Source organism: Marmota marmota, unplaced genomic scaffold (assembly GCF_001458135.2).
Source record: "Marmota marmota marmota unplaced genomic scaffold, marMar, whole genome shotgun sequence".
NCBI classification, from domain to species: domain Eukaryota; kingdom Metazoa; phylum Chordata; class Mammalia; order Rodentia; family Sciuridae; genus Marmota; species Marmota marmota.
Genome location: NW_026000079.1, coordinates 2,099,913 through 2,117,352, shown reverse-complemented (window position 1 = coordinate 2,117,352; position 17,440 = coordinate 2,099,913). Strand labels below are relative to the sequence as shown.

General features: G+C 42.2%; 1 protein-coding gene and 1 long non-coding RNA gene across 7 annotated transcripts in view; one reads left to right on the top strand and one right to left on the bottom strand.

The window, feature by feature from the left end:
* Rxfp4 (relaxin family peptide/INSL5 receptor 4) overlaps positions 1 to 17,440 on the top strand; it is a 25,193-nt gene that overhangs the window by 3,303 nt on the left and 4,450 nt on the right. The window contains exon 3 of one of the 6 annotated variants that reach the window (XR_007351858.1): positions 95 to 146. The exons of the other annotated variants lie outside the window; for them this stretch is intronic. The gene's annotated coding sequence lies outside the window, so the exon portion shown is untranslated. Of the gene's footprint in view, positions 1 to 94; positions 147 to 17,440 lie in introns of those variants that run through there. 6 annotated transcript variants of the gene reach the window in all.
* On the bottom strand, positions 10,598 to 16,313 carry LOC125620250. The gene is made up of 3 exons (XR_007351861.1): positions 15,046 to 16,313; positions 11,476 to 11,486; positions 10,598 to 10,607 (listed from the first exon to the last, which is right to left on the bottom strand). It is a non-coding gene; the product is annotated as an uncharacterized LOC125620250 (long non-coding RNA).

The window sequence follows — 17,440 nt, the reverse complement described above, 5'->3', positions numbered from 1 at the left end:
GTCTATTCATAAAACCCAGCTTTTAGTTTCATTCATCAATTTGTTCATTAATTCCATGTTAATTTATTTTTTTTTTTTAATATTTATTTTTTAGTTTTCGGCGGACACAACATCTTTGTTTGTATGTGGTGCTGAGGATCAAACCCGGGCCGCACGCACGCATGCCAGGTGAGCGCGCTACCGCTTGAGCCACATCCCCAGCCCTTAATTTATTTTTATGAATTATTTTTTTTAAACCAGGATTGAATCCAGGGGCACTAAACTATGAGCCATATCCTCAGTCCTTTTTATTTTTTTAAGTTACTTAGGGCCGCGCTAAATTACTGAGGCTGGCTTTGAAGTAGCAATCTTGCCTCAGCCTCCCAAGTTGCTTGGATTACAGGCATACATCACTGCACCTGGCTATCTTTGCACTATTCTTTTTTTTTCCAATTTTTTCCCTTTTATATATGTATATGTATATGTGTATGTATATATATATATATATTAGTTGTCAATAGACCTTTATTTATTTATGTGTAGTGCTGAGGATCAAACCCAGGGCCTCACACATGCTAGGCAAGCGTTCTACCACTGAGCCACAACCCCAGCCCCCTTTGCACTATTCTTGTACTTTCTCTGTAAGTCTAAAATTTTACTAAAATTTTAAAAAGGAAAAATGTTTAAAGATTTTTTGTGTGTATGGTCTGGGAATTGAACCTGGAGGTGCGCTCACACGGAGCTACGTCTCCAACCCTTGTTATTTTTTCTTTTGAAACAGGGTCTCTCTAAATTCCTTAGGTTGCCCAGCTGGCCTCACACATGTAATCCTCCTGCCGCAGCCTTCAGAGTCACTGGAATTATAGATGTGTGCCACTGCACCCAGCACAGGAAGAAAACATTAAATAAGGCAATACATTATTAAAATAACAAACCTTTAAAGTAAAAAAGTACAGGTATTGGGGGATAGTGCAGTGATAGAACATAGGCCCTGGGTTTGATCCCCAGTATCACAGAAAGAGAAGAAAAGGGGAAAAACGGTAAAAAGGACAAACAACCCCCTGAAGCCCCCCTTGGGAATTGAACTGCCAGAAAAACACCAGTCTTGAACAGGTGAGTCTCAAATCACTGTGACGGGCATGTCTGCCTCTCCAATAAATCATGATCTCCAGTGCAAGGGATAATGGCAAAAAAGAACCATTACCACAGTTAAATTCCTGTGAGGACATTTTCATCAATCACCCTCTCAAGGATGATCTGAAGGGCTGGGGATGTGGCTCAAGCGGTAGCACACTTTGCCTGGCATGCGTGCGGCCCGGGTTTGATCCTCAGCACCACATACAAACAAAGATGTGTCCGCCGAAAACTAAAAAATAAATATTTAAAAAAAAAACTCTCTCGCTCTCAAAAAAAAGAGTTAAAAAAAAAAAAAAGGATGATCTGAATAGTGGTGGCAAACAGAAACTTCCTAGTAAGCAAAATTTGTGACATAATCCAATTTTCTCACCAAGGAACTCACATCACTTCAATAAACCTGGGTCACCCAACTGGTACTGGGAACTGACTTGTCCTGTCACATACCTTGTCACCAGCTTTGACTACCCTTTCAGTGTTAATGGGGTACCTGTCAGTGTGCCTTGGGGGATGCGAAATAACTTTCAAAGTTTGACTGGTACGTGGTACTGATCTAGAGGGTTTGTCTATTTTCTCCCTTTTTTTTTTAATATTTATTTTTTAGTTGTAGTTGGACACAATACCTTTATTTTATTTATTGATTTTTATGTGGTGCTGAGGATCGAACCCAGGGTCTCGCACGAGTGAGGTGAACACTCTATCACTGAGCTACAGCCCCAGCCCTACTTTTCTCCCTTTTAATTAAAAATTCTGCTAGGGAAAAACTATACAGCCATGGTCTGGGTAAAGATTATTTGGATTTAATTCCAGAGGCTCAGACAATGAAAGAGAAAACAGAAACACAGGATTACATCAAAGTAAAAAGCTTCTTAATAGAAAAGCAAACAATCGACAGTATGATGAAACAACCTACAGATTGGGAGAAAATATTTACAAATCACAGCTGATAAGAGGCTGATATCCAAAACACATAAGGAACTCAAACAACTCAATAGCAAGAAGATAAATGAACTGATTTTAAAATGGGCAAGAGCTGGATGCAGAGGGACATGCCTGAAATCCCAGTGACTCAGGAGGAGAGATAGGAGGGTTATAGGTTCAAGGCCAGCCTCAGTAATTTAGTGAGAAGGCCTAACAACTTAGTGAGACTCTGTCTCAAAGTAAGAACTAAAGTGGGCTGGGGAGTGCAGCTCAGTGGTAGCACCCTTGGGTTCAATTCTCAGTACCAAAAATAATAAAAAATAAATGATTTAAAAAATTAAAAATCGGCCTAAATAAATATTTTTCAAAAGATGATATACAAATAATCAACAAATATATGCAAAAAAGCTGAATGTCACTAATCATTAGGGAAATTCAAATTAAACCAAAATGAGATTATCTTCTCACACCTGTCAGAATAGCTACTATCAAAAAGATGAAAGAGGCCTAAGGCTGTGGCTCAGTGGTAGAGCACTTGCCTAGCATGTGTGAGGCACTGGGTTCCAGTTCTCAGCACCACATAAAAATAAATAAAATAAGGTCCATCAACAACTATAAATACATTTAAATAGGGGGGGGTCTGGGAATGTGGCTCAGCAGTAGAGCATGCGCCTAGCACATGTGAGGCCCTGGGTTTTGATCCTCAGCACCACGTAAAATAAATAAAATAAAGGTATTGTGTCCAACTACAACTAAAAAAAATAAATATTAAAAAAAATTTTTAAAAAAGATGAAAGATACCAAGTGTTGGTAAGGGTATGTAGAAAAGGTAATCCTTGCATGCTGTTGAAGGAATGTAAATAAGTATAGCTATTCTGGAAAACAGCATGGAAGTTCTCAAAAAACTAAAAATACCATATGTTTTATTTCTATGTATATAGCCAAAGCAATTGTATTAAATATGTTAAAAAGATAATCTGCATTTCCATGTTCATTGCAGCATTATTAACAATACTCAAGTTATGGAATCAACCTAAGTGGCCCATCAACAGATAGATGGATAAAGAAAACAGGGTGGGCCAGGCATGGTGCCACAGGCTCGTAATCCCAGCAGCTAGGGAGGCTGAGGCAGGAGGATCACAAGTTCAAAGCCAGCCTCGGCAACTTAATGAGGCTATAAGCAACTTAGTGATACTGTGTCTAGAAATAAAAATATAAAAAGGGCTGGGGATGGGGATGTGGCTCAGTGGTTAAGTGCCCCTGGGTTTAATCCCTGGTTGAAAGAAAGAGGGGAGGGAGGGAGGAGGGGAGGGGAGGGAAGGGAAGGAAGAGAAAGGAAGGAAGAAAAGAAAGGAAGGGAAAGGGAGGAAAGAAAAGAAAGGGAAAACATGGTGGGTTTGTGTCAGGGCACATGCCCATAATCCCAGCTGGCCTGAGGCAGGAGAATTAAAAGTTCAAGGCCAGCTGTGGCAATTGAATGAGGCCTTCTCAAAATAAAATGGGGTCCAGGGATGGAACTCATCGTCAGAGTGCTTGCCTAGCATAAGCAAGGCCCTGAGATAAATCCCCAGCTACAAAAAGAAGAAAATGCAATATAGTGCACAATGAACACAATTCAGCCTTTAAAAAGAAAATGCCTCGTGTGCTGGTGAATGCCTGAAGTCCCAACAACTCAGGAGACTGAGGAGGGGAGGTCATTGAGCCCAAGATTTCAAGCCCATCTCAAATAAAATGAAAATGAAAGGAATTTCTATCACGTGCAACAACATGGATAAACCTAGAGGATATTATGCTAAATAAAACAAATACTGTGTGATCTCACATGCTGAAATTAAAACAAATGAACTCATAGAATCAGAGAGTAGAATGTTGATTACTAGAGGCTGGGCCAATAGGGGACCACGAAGATGTTGGTCAAAGGGTACAGTGTTTCAGTTAGACATATTATATGTAGAGTTTTTTTTAGACATAGCCTAGTGACTAAAATTAATAATAGTGTATTTTATATTTCAAATTGGGAAGAGTCAATTTCAAACATTCTTACCACAAAAAATGATAAGTATTTAAGTTAGGTGCAGTGGTGCACACCTATAATCTCAGCAGGTCAGGAGGCTGAGGCAAGAGGATCTGCGATTCAAAGCCTGCCTCAGCAAAAAGCAAGGCACTGGGGCTGGGGATGTGGCTCAAGCGGTAGCGCGCTCGCCTGGCATGCGTGCGTGCGGCCCGGGTTTGATCCTCAGCACCACATACAAACAAAGATGTTGTGTCCGCCGAAAACTAAAAAATAAATATTAAAAAAAAAAGGGAGAAAATAGACAAACCCTCTAGATCAGTACCACGTACCAGTCAAACTTTGAAAGTTATTTCGCATCCCCCAAGGCACACTGACAGGTACCCCNTCAGCAGGTCAGGAGGCTGAGGCAAGAGGATCTGCGATTCAAAGCCTGCCTCAGCAAAAAGCAAGGCACTGGGGCTGGGGAATGTGGCTCAAGCGGTAGGCGCAGCTCGCCTGGCATTGCGTGCGGTCCGGGTTCGATACCTCAGCACCACGTACCAACAAAGATGTTGATGTACCGCCAAAAAACTGGAAAAATAATTAAAAAAAAAAAAAAAAAAGCAAGGCACTAAGCAACTCAGTGAGACCCTGTCTCTAAATAAAATACAAAATAGGGCTGGGGATGTGGCTCAGTGGTCGACTGCCCCTGAGTTCAATCCCCGGTACCAAAATAAAATAAAATAGGCTGAGAATGTAGCTGCATGGTAGAGCACCCCTGGGTTCAATCCCCAGAACAGGGGGTCAGCCGGGGGTGGAGGGATGGCAGACAGAGGATTTAGTCCGTGTAGAGATGCAAGAGAATGGAGCACTTGTGCTGAGAGAAGCAGAAAGAAGAACCCAGTGAGAAGCAAAATAAGAATTGAACTTCTGTTGAGAGCCACAGCCGAAGGGGCCCCAGCAAACTTCCAGCTGCCGGCTGATGATTGGCTCACAGCGGCCCCAGCAACATCTAGCTGATTGGCTCCTCTGCGGTGATGCTCATTGGGCTGTTTCCCTGCCCTTTCAGACCACGGAGCTGCTCATTGGGGGACTTTTTTGGCTCCGCCCACGTGACCCAGCCAATGGGCCTCAAGAGCAGGAGGATTGTGGGAGGGGGAGAGAAGCTTGTGTGGGAGAGAGAGGCTTGTGGAAAGCCGGTGGTGGCAGTTGAGGCTCTGAGGGTTTTTCCTGAGAGGCTGTTTTGTTTGGCGTGTGTGGTTCTAAAAATAAAGTTAGTTTCTTTTGACAAGTGGCTCCTGATTGTGCCCAGCCAGACTGCTGCAAACTTCCCTGAAGGCTGTTCTGTTCTGTCTTTCCATTATCTCAGCTGAATCTGTTCAGATCTACTGAAATTGTAAAATTGCATTTAGGACCCTAAACTTTCAGGCTAACATTCCCACACACTGCAGTGGAGACTGGGAAGAGAAGATGGACATGGGGAGGCAAAAGGGTGAGAATTTTTTAAGGGTTCTGATATAATCAACTTCACCCTCTTCTTGGATATCTGGGTCATCATTAAGTGGCCACTTGGGGAATTTCTGTTACTCTCAATGAAACAGGCATTATAGAAAACCTGAAGGAAGGGAGTGACCGTGGAACCTGATCTGGAAAGAAAAGGATTTAAGAACACATATGGAGCTAGGGGCAGTGGTGCATGCTTGTAATCCTAGTTCAGGAGGCTGACGCAGGAAGATCTTAAGTTCAAGGACAGCCTTCCCACTAGCAAAAACTTGTCTCAAAATTAAAAAATAAGGGGCTGGGGCTGGGCCTCAGTGGTAGAGCACTTGCCTCACATGTGTGAAGCACTGGGTTCGATCCCAGCACCAAATAAAAATAAAATAAATATATAAACATTTTTTTAAAAATAAAAAGAACAGAATGCCCCTGGGTTCAATCCCTAGTACTGCAAAGACAAAAACAAAACCAGAACACACATGGAGGGATTGACCTTGAACAGAAAGAGCTACTTCTTCCTGAGAATCCAAAAAGTTCTTGAACCCACCATGGTGGCATGATCATGCACGCCTGTAATCCCAGTGGCTCCAGAGGATATGAGGCAGGAGGATCACAAGTTCAAAGTAGCTCAGTGGTAAAGCACCTGCCTAGCATGCATGAGGACCTGAGTTCAATCTCCACCATCACATGAAAAATAAACAATAACAGGAAAATCATTAAAAAGAAGAAGCAGCAGCCAGCCTCAGCAACTTAGTGAGACTCTATCTCAAAATCAAATAAAAAATGGGCTAGGGATGTGGCTTAGTGATTAAACCCCCTGGGTTCAATCCCTGGTACAAAAACACTTTTTTTTTTTCATGAATTTATAAAGAGATTGATTTAATTATTCTGTAAGCATAGTAATACATAGCTATTAGTACTGTTTACACTTGTTGAATCAGTCAACACAAGTTTGCCTAAGTGAACACCATCTGATCAGTGTCAGCCCCTTGCTTCATGAAGTCAGACAATTGTCAATAAACTGGCCACTATCAGTCTTACCAGAGTAACCATCTGCTAAAGATAATGTCTTTCTACTTAAATCTCTAAAAATCTACCAATCCCTGAACTCCAGCCTCCCCAGAATCCTACAACTAGAATATTTTCACTCTGCTCTGCTGGGAGAGATGAGTATGCCTACCATCTCTCTTTTACTAACGTAAGTAATAAATTTGGTAAACATAGTTGTCGCCAGCTGGCTGGGCTGGCAAATAAAAACCCACACGAGCACAGAAATATCTTTTTCCGGGGTCAGGTACAGCTCTGAGACCTCAGCTCCCATGCCTGAGGGCAAGGGGAGCAAGGGAGGCAAGAGGCAAGAAAGCGAGCCACCCCAGCCCCTCTATTCATTTAGGGGAAAGACATTTATAGAATATTCCACCCAAATAAGGCAAAGGATTGGGCTTGGAAGGGTGGAGTCTTGCTTGGTGATGTCCTGTGGTCAGCAGGTTGATTGACATCTTGGAAAGCCACACCCATCTTAGGTGCTATGTGGGATCACAGGCAGAGCAAGAGAAAAGGCACACATATGTGACACAGACCAATCAGGCAGCAACATCAGGCCAGTCCCCTCATACAATCAAATGCGCATAGCTCACATCCACAGCCCATGGCTGGCTGGCGACACATAGTCTGCTCCCTTCTACCCTAAAAATTACTATTCATCAATCCTTCATCCCTTCATTCAAGCCAGGATGCTTCTCATTACAAAAGCAGAAAATCAAACTCAAAATGACTTAATAATAAAATGTATCATCTCCCAATACTAGAAATTTAAAGATAGTGCATGCTCAGTTTCTCTACTCTGTCTGCCTCCATTGAAGTATGGGACTTAGATTGGCTTCCTTCATGGTGACAAAATGAGTGCAGGCACAGTTGGGCCACATGCTGTTAGGTCCAACAAGAAAGAGAAATACCCTCTGCCACTCAGAATAAAAACCATTCTTCCATTTTGGTCTGATTGGGTTAACTTGTGCACTAACAATGGTCATCTGAGCAATATCATGAATTGATTAGCCTTTGGTTTAAGCCTTGGCTCTTGAACCATTTGCAGCCTTGAGATGGAGAAATCTCTTTGTGTGTGTCTGTCTCTCTCTCTCTCTCTCTATATATATATATATATACACATATATACATGTAGAGAGATATTTTATATATATATATATATATATATATATATATATATATGCATATACTTTTTTAAAAAAACAAGAGACAACGTCTTACTAAGTTGCCCAGGCTGGTCCTGAGTAGGTGGGACTATAGGCATGCACTACCACATCCACTTTAAGATGTGTATTGTAATTGGTTAAACTAATCAGGATCAACTCCTAGAGTTAGGAATAGATTTAGCCTCTTCCAGGTCATGTAGGCTTATAGGGGAGGAATGATATTGGAACAAAATTAGGTCCTTTATAAAGGAGGAAGGGAGAAATGGATTTGGGAAGGCCACCAACAGCATTCGGAGAGCTGCTGGACCTTTTCTTCCATGGGTTTGTCCAATACCCACTTTCTTCCTAAGACTCCTAAATCCAGATCTTCAAAAGATGATGTCTATTTCCATTGGCCAACTGCATATTGGATCTGCTATAACCAAGTGGTTCACAAACATTTTGACCCATTTCGACCTGTTTCCGGCTCCCTTCCTCCCACCCCCTCTCTCTATTGTGTGTGTTGTGTTTCCCTCTGTGCTGGGTATCAAGCCTAGGGCCTTCTACATGCCAGGCAAGTGCTCTGCCATTGAGCTATGCCCCCGTCCCCTCGTTGTGGGTTGTAGTTTCAATTTGCTTTTTCCTTATGATTGATGAGGGTGAGCATCTTATCTGCTTATGCTATTCTCATTTCTTCTTTGGTGAAGTAGCTGTTCAAATCTTTTGCCCATTTTAAAAATAAGCTTGTTTTCTTTTTACTAGTGAACTTTGATAAGTCTGTTATCAGCACTGTAATTTGCAAATATTGTCTCACAGTCTGTGGCTTGTCTTTTCATTCTCTTAATCATATTTTCAGAGTGGAAATTTTTTTTTAAATGTTTGTTTCTTAGATTTAGGTGGACACAATATCTTCATTTTACATTTATGTGGTGCTGAGGATTGAACCCAGTGCCTTCTGCATGTTAGGCAAGCGCTCTACCCCTGAGCCACAACCCCAGCCCCCAGAGTGGAAATTTTATTGAGTGAAAATTTTATTGAAGTTCAATTTATCAGTTTTTAAAAATATTTTTAAGTTGTTGAGGGACGTTTATTTTATGTATTTGTATGTGGTGCTGAGAATTGAACCCAGTGCCTCACACATGCTAGGCAAGCGCGCTACCACTGAGCCACAACCCCAGCCCAATTTATCAATTTTTTATTTTATAAAGGCTTTTGATTTTCTAACTGAGAAATCTTTTTTTAAAATATTTATTTTTTAGTTTTAGGTGGACACAATATCTTTATTTTATTTTTAGGTGGTGCTGAGAATCGAACCCAGTGCCTCACGCATGCTAGGTGAACGCACTACCACTTGAGCCACATCCTCAGCCCTTAACTAAGAAATATTTACCTAAACTACAGCCACAAAAGATTTATCCTTTGCTTTCTTCTAGAAGTTTTGGGGTTTATGATCCATTTTGAGTTATTTTTTGTGCATGATGTGAAGAACGGATTGAAGTTTTCTCTTTAAAAAAATACTTTTTAGTTCTAGATGGACACAATACCTTTATTGTGTTTATTTATTATGTGGTGCTGAGGATCAGATCCAGCGCTTCACATGTGCTCGGCAAGTGCTCTACCACTGAGCTACAGCCCTGGCCCTGAAGCTCTCTCTTGTACTCTTTTTTGGGGGGTAGTACCGTGGATTTCAACAGAATGCTTTAATACTGAGCTGTATCCCCAGGCCTTTCTTCCTTCTTTTCTGTCTTTCTTTCTTTATCCATTCATTCATTAGTACTGGGAGTTGAACACAGAGGCACTGTACTACTGAGCCACATCCCCATTCCTGTTTACTTTTTATTTTGAGACAGGGTCTCAGTAAGTTTCTTAGGACCTTGCTAAATTGCTGAGGCTGGCCTGAAATTTGCAATCCTCTTGCCTCGGCCTCCTGAGTTTCTGGGATTACGGGATTACAGGCGTGAGCCAGTGAACCCAGCTTCTTGTACACTTTTTAAAATTGTAGCTATTCAAATGCTACAGAACCATTTGTTGACAAAGACTATCCATTTTTCAATGATTTGTCTTTGTACTTTTGTTGAAAGTCAGTTGACCATAAATATGCGAGTCTATTTCAGGACTAGATGTTTTTCCGTTAATTAGTGTGTCTATTCTTTTGCAAAACCTCACTTTGTTTTTCTGGTACTGTAGATCAAACCCAAGGCCTCACACATGCTAGGCAAGTGCTCTATCACTGAGTTACACCTCCAGTGCCAAAACCACACTGTTTTGACTGCTCTAGTGTTATAGTAAACTTTGAGATCAGGTAGCACAAATGCTGCTCCATTATTATCTCTTTACAAAATTATTTGGCTATTTTAAAAAATTTTGGGGATATTTTCATTTTCACATGACTTTTAGAATGGTTGTGTGTGTGTATATATATACACAAAATTACACACACACACATATATATATATATGTATATATATATGTACACACACACACACACACATATATATATATATGTATATATATATATGTACACACACACACACATTTAAAAGCCTGATAGGATTTTGATTAGGATTGTTGAACCTACAATTGTGAGAATTAACATTTAAGAATATTTTTGCAGGGCTGGGCTTATAGCTCAGTAGTGGAATGTTTGCCTAACATGTGTGAGGCACTGGGTTTGACTCTCAGCACCACATAAATATAATAAAATAAAAGTTCATCAACAGGGGCTGGGGATGTGGCTCAAGTGGTAGCTCGCTCGCCTGGCATGCGTGCGGCCCGGGTTCGATCCTCAGCACCACATACAAACAAAGATGTTGTGTCCGCCTAAAACTAAAAAAAAAATTAAGTAAATAATATTAAAAAATTCTCTCTCTCTGTCTCTCACTCTCACACTCTCTCTAAAAAAAAAAAAAAAAAAAAAGTCCACCAACAACTGAAAACTAAACAATATTATTGCAGCCAGGTGCAGTGGTGTGTACCTGTAATCCCAGCCACTTGGGAGGCTGAGACAAGAGGATCACAAAATCAAGGTCACACCGGGCAATTTAGCAAGCCCTGTCTCAAAATAAAAAATTAAAAAGATCTGAGCATACTGGGCACCGTAATACCAGCAGCTTGAGAGGCTGAGGCAGGAGGATCAGGAGTTCAAAGCCAGCCTCAGCAAAATCGAGGCACTAAGCAAGGCACTTATCTTACTGATAAGACCCTGTCTTTAAACAAAATACAAGATAGGGCTGGGGAAGTGTCTCAGAGGTTGAGTGCCCCTGAGTTCAATCCCCAGTACTCACCCTCCGGAAAAAAAATATAAATTAAATAAAATAAAAGGTCTGAGCATGTAGCTCAGTGACAGTGCATCTATGGGTTCAACCCCCAGTATTGCAACAACAAAAAAAGGAATATATTCTTTTGCCACTCAAGAACACATAAACACAGTATAATTCTTCATTTGTTTAGATCTTCTTTGGTTTTTCTCAGCAGTGCTTTCTAGTTTTAAGTATACTGGCACTGCACATCTTTTTTGTCATTATCTCTAAGACTTTATTAATTTTTTTTTGCACTGGAGTTTTAACATAGGCGTACTTTACCACTGAGTGACATCCCCAGTCCTTTTTATTTTTTATCTTGAGACAGGGTCTCACTATGTTGCTGAGACTAGCCTAGAACTTGGGATCCTCCTGACTCAGCCTCCTGAGTCACTGGAATTATGGTGTGAGCCACCACCCCAGCAGAAATGCTTTTTATGTAAGGCAGACAACCATAATCTACCCCTACAGGTCCTTGGACTCTGATCAGGATAGAAAGTGGGACTGGTAAAATATGGCTTTCAGGGTAATGTGAACAGGATGGATAGCAAAGCTTATTTGTTAAATCTAGTTCCTCCTCTTCTAGCACTTGTGACTAAGGCACCATCTCTAAAGGAGTTGTCACTGTCCCTCTGCATCCTGATGCCATTTCCCTCTGTAGTTTTGGCGTTTCCAAGGATAGGGACTGGAGCTTGTGGCACTCAGGAAGTGGGAAGGAGATACTGGGTGGAAAGAAGCACCTACAGAGTTTCAAAATGTAGTAAAAAGAGCACTTTTCTAGTAGTCAAGGGACTCTTATCTCAAATCCTGCTTCTGCCATCACTTTCCTAGTGGCCTTGAACAAGTCACTTTCACTCTATAAAATGAAAAATTGATTCAGATGAGATCCTTTCTATCTCAAAAAGTTTATTTATTTATTTTATTGAATCCAGGGTCTTGGGCATGCAAGGCAAGCACTCTGCCAGCTGAACTATATCCCCAGTCCCTCCTTCTCCTCCTCTTCTTCTTCTTCTTTTTTTTTTTTTTTTTTGGTAGTACTGGAGTTTGAACGCAGCAGTGGTCTACCACTGAGTTACATCCCCAGTCTTTTTCTTTCTTTTTTTTTGGGGGGAGGGATACCAGGGATTGAACCCAGGGGCACTCAACCACTGAGCCACATCCCCAGCCCTGTTTTGTATTTGTATTTTATTTTGACACAGAGTCTGACTAAGTTGCTTAGGGTCGCTAAATTGCTGAGGCTGACTTTGAACTTATGATCCTCCTGCCTCAGCCTCCCGAGCTGCTGGGATTATAGGTGTGTGCCCCTGTGCCCAGACTGAATCCTTTCTTATCTTTATTTTAGACAAGGTCTTGCTGAGTTCCAGAGTCTGGCCTCAAACTTGTCTTCCTCCTGCCTCAGCCTCCAGAGTAGCCAGGATTATGCACCATTACACAGGCTGTTTATTCTTTTTTTATGAGGAAAACAGTCATATTTCATTTTTGTCTCCCAGAATCTAGCACAGTGCCTGATACATTGTGAGGGTCATAGAAATGCTGTGATTAGTGAATGAATGAATGAACGAATGAACAGAGTACTACAAAAATGAGGTTCTGGGGCTGGGGCTGAGCGGGAGCGCCCTTGCCTGGCATGTGTGAGGTTCTGGGTTTGATTCTCAGCACCATATGTAAATCAAACAAAATAAAGGTCTAAAACAACTAAAAATATATATAAAACAAAAATGAGGTTCTAGCTGGGCATGGTGGCACACGCCTGTAATCCCAGCAGCTCAGAAGGCTGAGGCAGGAGGATTATGAGTTCAAAGCCAGCTTAGCAATTTAGTGAGGTCCTAAGTAACCAAGTGAGTCCCTGTCTCAAAATAAAACATAAAAAGGGCTGGAGATGTGGCTTAGTGATTAAGCATCCATGGGTTCAATCCCCAGTATCAAAAAATAAAAATAAAATTGTCAGGTGAGGTAGTATATGCCTGAAATCCCAGTGGCTCAGGAGGCTGAGATAGGAGGATGCGAAGTTCAAAGCCAGACTCAGCAATAGCAAGGTGGCAAGGTGCTAAGCAACTCAGCGAGACCCTGCCTCTAAATAAAATACAAAACAGTGCTGGGGATGAGGCTCGATGGTTGAGTGCCCCTGAATGAATGAACAGAGTACTACAAAATCAATCCTGGGTACCAAAAAAAGAGGTTCTTAGACCTGACAAGCCATGGGATCACCTCTGTACATAACCACAAGGGAGTGTTGATGGTCTCAGACCAAGGGAAAGCTTTAGATTAGACTAAAGACTAAAAAAAGAAGAAGAGGAGGAAAAAGAGAGAGGAAGGAAGGAAAGGAAGAAGAAAAAGAATTAAGGAATCAGTAGCTCAGTATTTTATAACCTTTAAAAATCTTTTTTTTTTCTGTTTTAGGGGGGTACTGAGGATTGAGCTCAGGGGCAGTCAGCCACTGAGCCACATCCCCAGCCTGATTTTGTATTTCATTCAGAGACAGGGTCTCACAGAGTTGTTAAGTGCCTTGCTAAATTGCTGAGGCTGGCTTTGAACTCATGATCCTCCTGCCTCAGCCTTCCCAGCCGCTATGATTACAGGCGTGGGCCACCTCTTTAACAATCTTCTAAAAAAGACTGTACCACTTAAAATAGTATTCTCAAATGAGAATTTCTGAACTTTGATAACATATTTTCCTATAACAAATTCATAGGTGTTTTTTTTTTCTTTTTTGGGGGGATGGTGGATACCAGGATTGGACTTAGGGGCACTTGACCACTGAGCCACATCCCCAGCCCTATTTTGTATTTTATTTAGGGACAGGGTCTCCCTGAGTTACTTAGCACCGTGCTTTTGCTAAGCCTGTCTTTTTTTTAGTTTTAGGTGGATACAGTATCTTTATTTTTTATTTTTATGTGGTGCTGAGGATTGAACCCAGTGCCTCATGTATGTTAGGCGAGCACTCTACCACTGAGCCATAGCCCCAGCCCTAAGCCTGTTTTTGAACTCATGATCCTCCTCCCTCAGCCTCCAAAGCCACTGGGCTAGTTTTTTCTTTTGATGCAAGTATGTCTTTGGATCTTTTCCCTCAAATATGTTCATTACACTTTTCTTGATCCCATAGGGACTGACTATTACATGCTGTATTTTCCGGGTTCTGTTGCCTTCCTATTGGGTTTGGCCAATTAGACTGTGACACGAGATTGGAGGGCTGGAGGAGGGGAGAGTATTTCTCCACTGCTGTCTGCTCCAGGTGGCATATCTAGCAGTGAATGTATCTTTCCTATCTCCATGGATCCAATTACCCAGTGTGTTCCAGAAGATACTTAAAAAAAAAATTTTATATATATATATATATATATACATATAGTTTTAAGTGGATACAATATCTTTATTTTTATGTGGTGCTGAGGATCGAACCCAGTGCCTCACACGTGCTAGGTGAGCGCTCTACCACTTGAGCCACATCCCCAGTACTCTTAAGTCATTGTAATAAATTCTCTTTTATGCTCTAAAAAAAGGAGAAGACGAAGAAGTAAGAAATCAGAGGGCCATGGGCTGGGGTTGTGGCTCAGTTGGTAGAGTTTTTGCCTAGCATGAGTGAGGCACTTTAGATTAGACTAAAGACTAATAAAAGAAGAAGAGGAGGAAAAAAAGAGAGGAAGGAAGGAAAGGAGGAAGAAAAAGAATTAAGGAATCAGTAGCTCAGTATCTTACAACCTTTAAAAATCTTTTTTTTCTTTTTTCTAAGTGAGCACCACATATAATAAATAAAGGTCAATCAACAACTAAAAACAATTTTTTTAAGAAATCAAAGGGCCAGATATTTTAATGGGACAGCAGAAGCCTGGAATTCTGTCCTACCTTCTTTTCTCTAGTGAAGAGAAAATAAATCCAATGCATTGAAGTTTTCATAACTACCATATTGTTAAGGTAATTCTGGGAGGGCAGAAGAGTATACATGGCCCTGAGTGAGTGACTAGCACAAAGTCACACAGGAGCAGTCAGAAAGTCCAGGTGGTAGCCCAGAGGCTCACCTGACCCAGGACTGGACATTCTTCCCTGTCATCCCCTCACACTCATCCAGACCGCATCTCTCTCACCTCTGAGTTTCTCATATGGAGTCATCAAGTCTCATGATGATTTATTGTCCTGAAGAGTCCCTCTGCTCCCCAGCACCCCAGGAAGACTAAACATCAAACATGATCTTGGGCCAGGCCAAGTGGTACATGCCTATAATCCCAGCGGCTTGGGGGGCTGAGGCAGGAGGGTTGCGAGTTGAAAGTCAGCCTCAGCAATTTAATGAGGCCCTAAGTACTTAGTGAGACCCTGTCTGAAAATAAAATAAAATTTTAAAGGGCTGGGGGTATGGTTCAGTGGTTAAGCACTCCTGGGTTCAATACCTGCTATCAAAAACAAACAAACAAATCTTCGGTACCGGGGGGCAGAGTGCCTGGCCCATCCTTCTTGAGTGGCATCCCCAGCACTGCAAAAAAGGAAAAAACAAAAACAAAATCCCCAAACATTATCTTAATTAGCCAGCAGAGGACAAGATGTTGAATATGTTGGAATCCTTGAAAAAGCCTCACTCTTTTACCTACCCACCTTGCATGTTGTCCTTTACCCAGTGCAGCTCCTGCTGCATACAGAGAGATGGCCAATGAAAGGTGATGACCGAGTGGGGCATTTTTCCAGTTGGGACTGAGATCATGGGGAGACAGGACGAGGTGTGGTGACAGCATGTCTCAGGGCCCACAGCTCTGAAACAGGGTTTGGGGAATAGAGGAGAGGGTGGGGTGCTGTTGAACTCTGGCTACACAGATCCGAGTGGGAAAGGTGAAGTGGCAGTGTGGGTGACACAGGTGGAAGGACGAAATAATACAGAGCAGAATAAGAACTGAAGGCATGTCCAGGTCCACCCAGGTCCCCACAGGCCCAGCATTCCCTGCAGGGGGCGAACAGGAAGCTGTGACTTCCTCTCTCCTTTCCCTCTCTGGGCTTACCCTCAAGGTTATTTGCTGCTGAGATGAATTCCAACCTGTGTTTTAGTTGGCACTGTGCCCTGGGCATGATGACAATAGCTGCTCAGTGTCCAGCTCCCCTGCACCACAATCGCCCCAAACTTCTCCTTTGAAATAGCAGTCATTCCTGCACAGACATACAAAGTGCTGTCTCACATGTATTAACTTAATTCATTACACCAATTTTGTTAGAGACTTTTTTTTTTTTTTAACTGGGGATTGAACTCAGGAGCACTTAACCACTAAGCCATACCCCCAGTCCTCTTTTATATTTTATTTAGAGACAGGGTCTCACTAAATTGCTTAGTTCCTCGATAAGTTGCTGAGACTGACTTTGAACTGGTGATCCTCTTGCCTCAGCCTTCTAAGACACTGGGATTACATAGGCGTGTACCACCATGCCCAGCCAGAGACTTTTATCTGAAAAAAAAAAAAAAAATTTCCCCTACTGAGAACTGAATCCAGGGCCTTGCACGTGCTGAGTAAGTAAGCACCCTGCCACTGAGCACTGAGCTGTACCCCCTCTCTCTCCACATTTTCTTTCTTTTTTTTTTTTTTTAAGCTGGGTCTTGCTATGTTGCCTAGGGAACCTCAAAACTCCTGGATTCAGGTGGTCTTGCTACCTCAGCCTCCTATGTAGCCAGGACTACATGTGTGTCACCACGCCTAGTTAATCCTGAAAATTTTGTTTTGTTTTGTGGTGCTGGGATTGAACCCAAGGTCTCGTATCACTGAACTATAGCTCCAGTTCTTTTTATTTTGGAGGGACAGGGTCTCACTAAGTTATTCAGGCTATCCTTGAATTTGGGATCCTCCTGTCTCAGCCTCCTGAGTAGCTGGGACAACAAGTATATGCCACTGCGCTTGGTTAACTCCTGGAACTTTTAAGCAAAGAAATAAGCTCAGGAAGTAAAATAACTCACCCAAAGGCACACAGCTAGTGAGTAGCACATGTGAGACTCAAGACCCTCTGCTCCCTCTTCTCAGACACTTGTCCTGATTCCTGCCTCTGTGTCCACTCCTTGCCCCTCCCCTGGGCCCCAAGAGAGCACTTTCTGCAGAGGGACTCTGCACACGGTTGGGAGTAGAGGGAAGCCAGGAGCATTGGCACACACCTGGGATTACAGACTTGAGAGGCTGTGGCAGGAGGATCACAGTTTGAGGCCAGTCTGGGCATTTTGGGAGAGACCTTCTCTCAAAAACAAAAACAAAAAAATCCCCCAACAATAGAAAAGGCTAGGGATGTAGCTCAATGACAGAACGCTTGCCTAGCATGGATGAAGCCTTGGTTTGACTCCTGTTATTCCTGAGCTGTCTCCCGGAGCGCCCTCCACAGTGAAGTCATTCCCTCTTCTCCCCTTCCTCATTGCACAGAGCTAGCGCTCTCTCTCTCTCTCTCTCTCTCTCTCTCTCTCTCTCTCTCTCCCT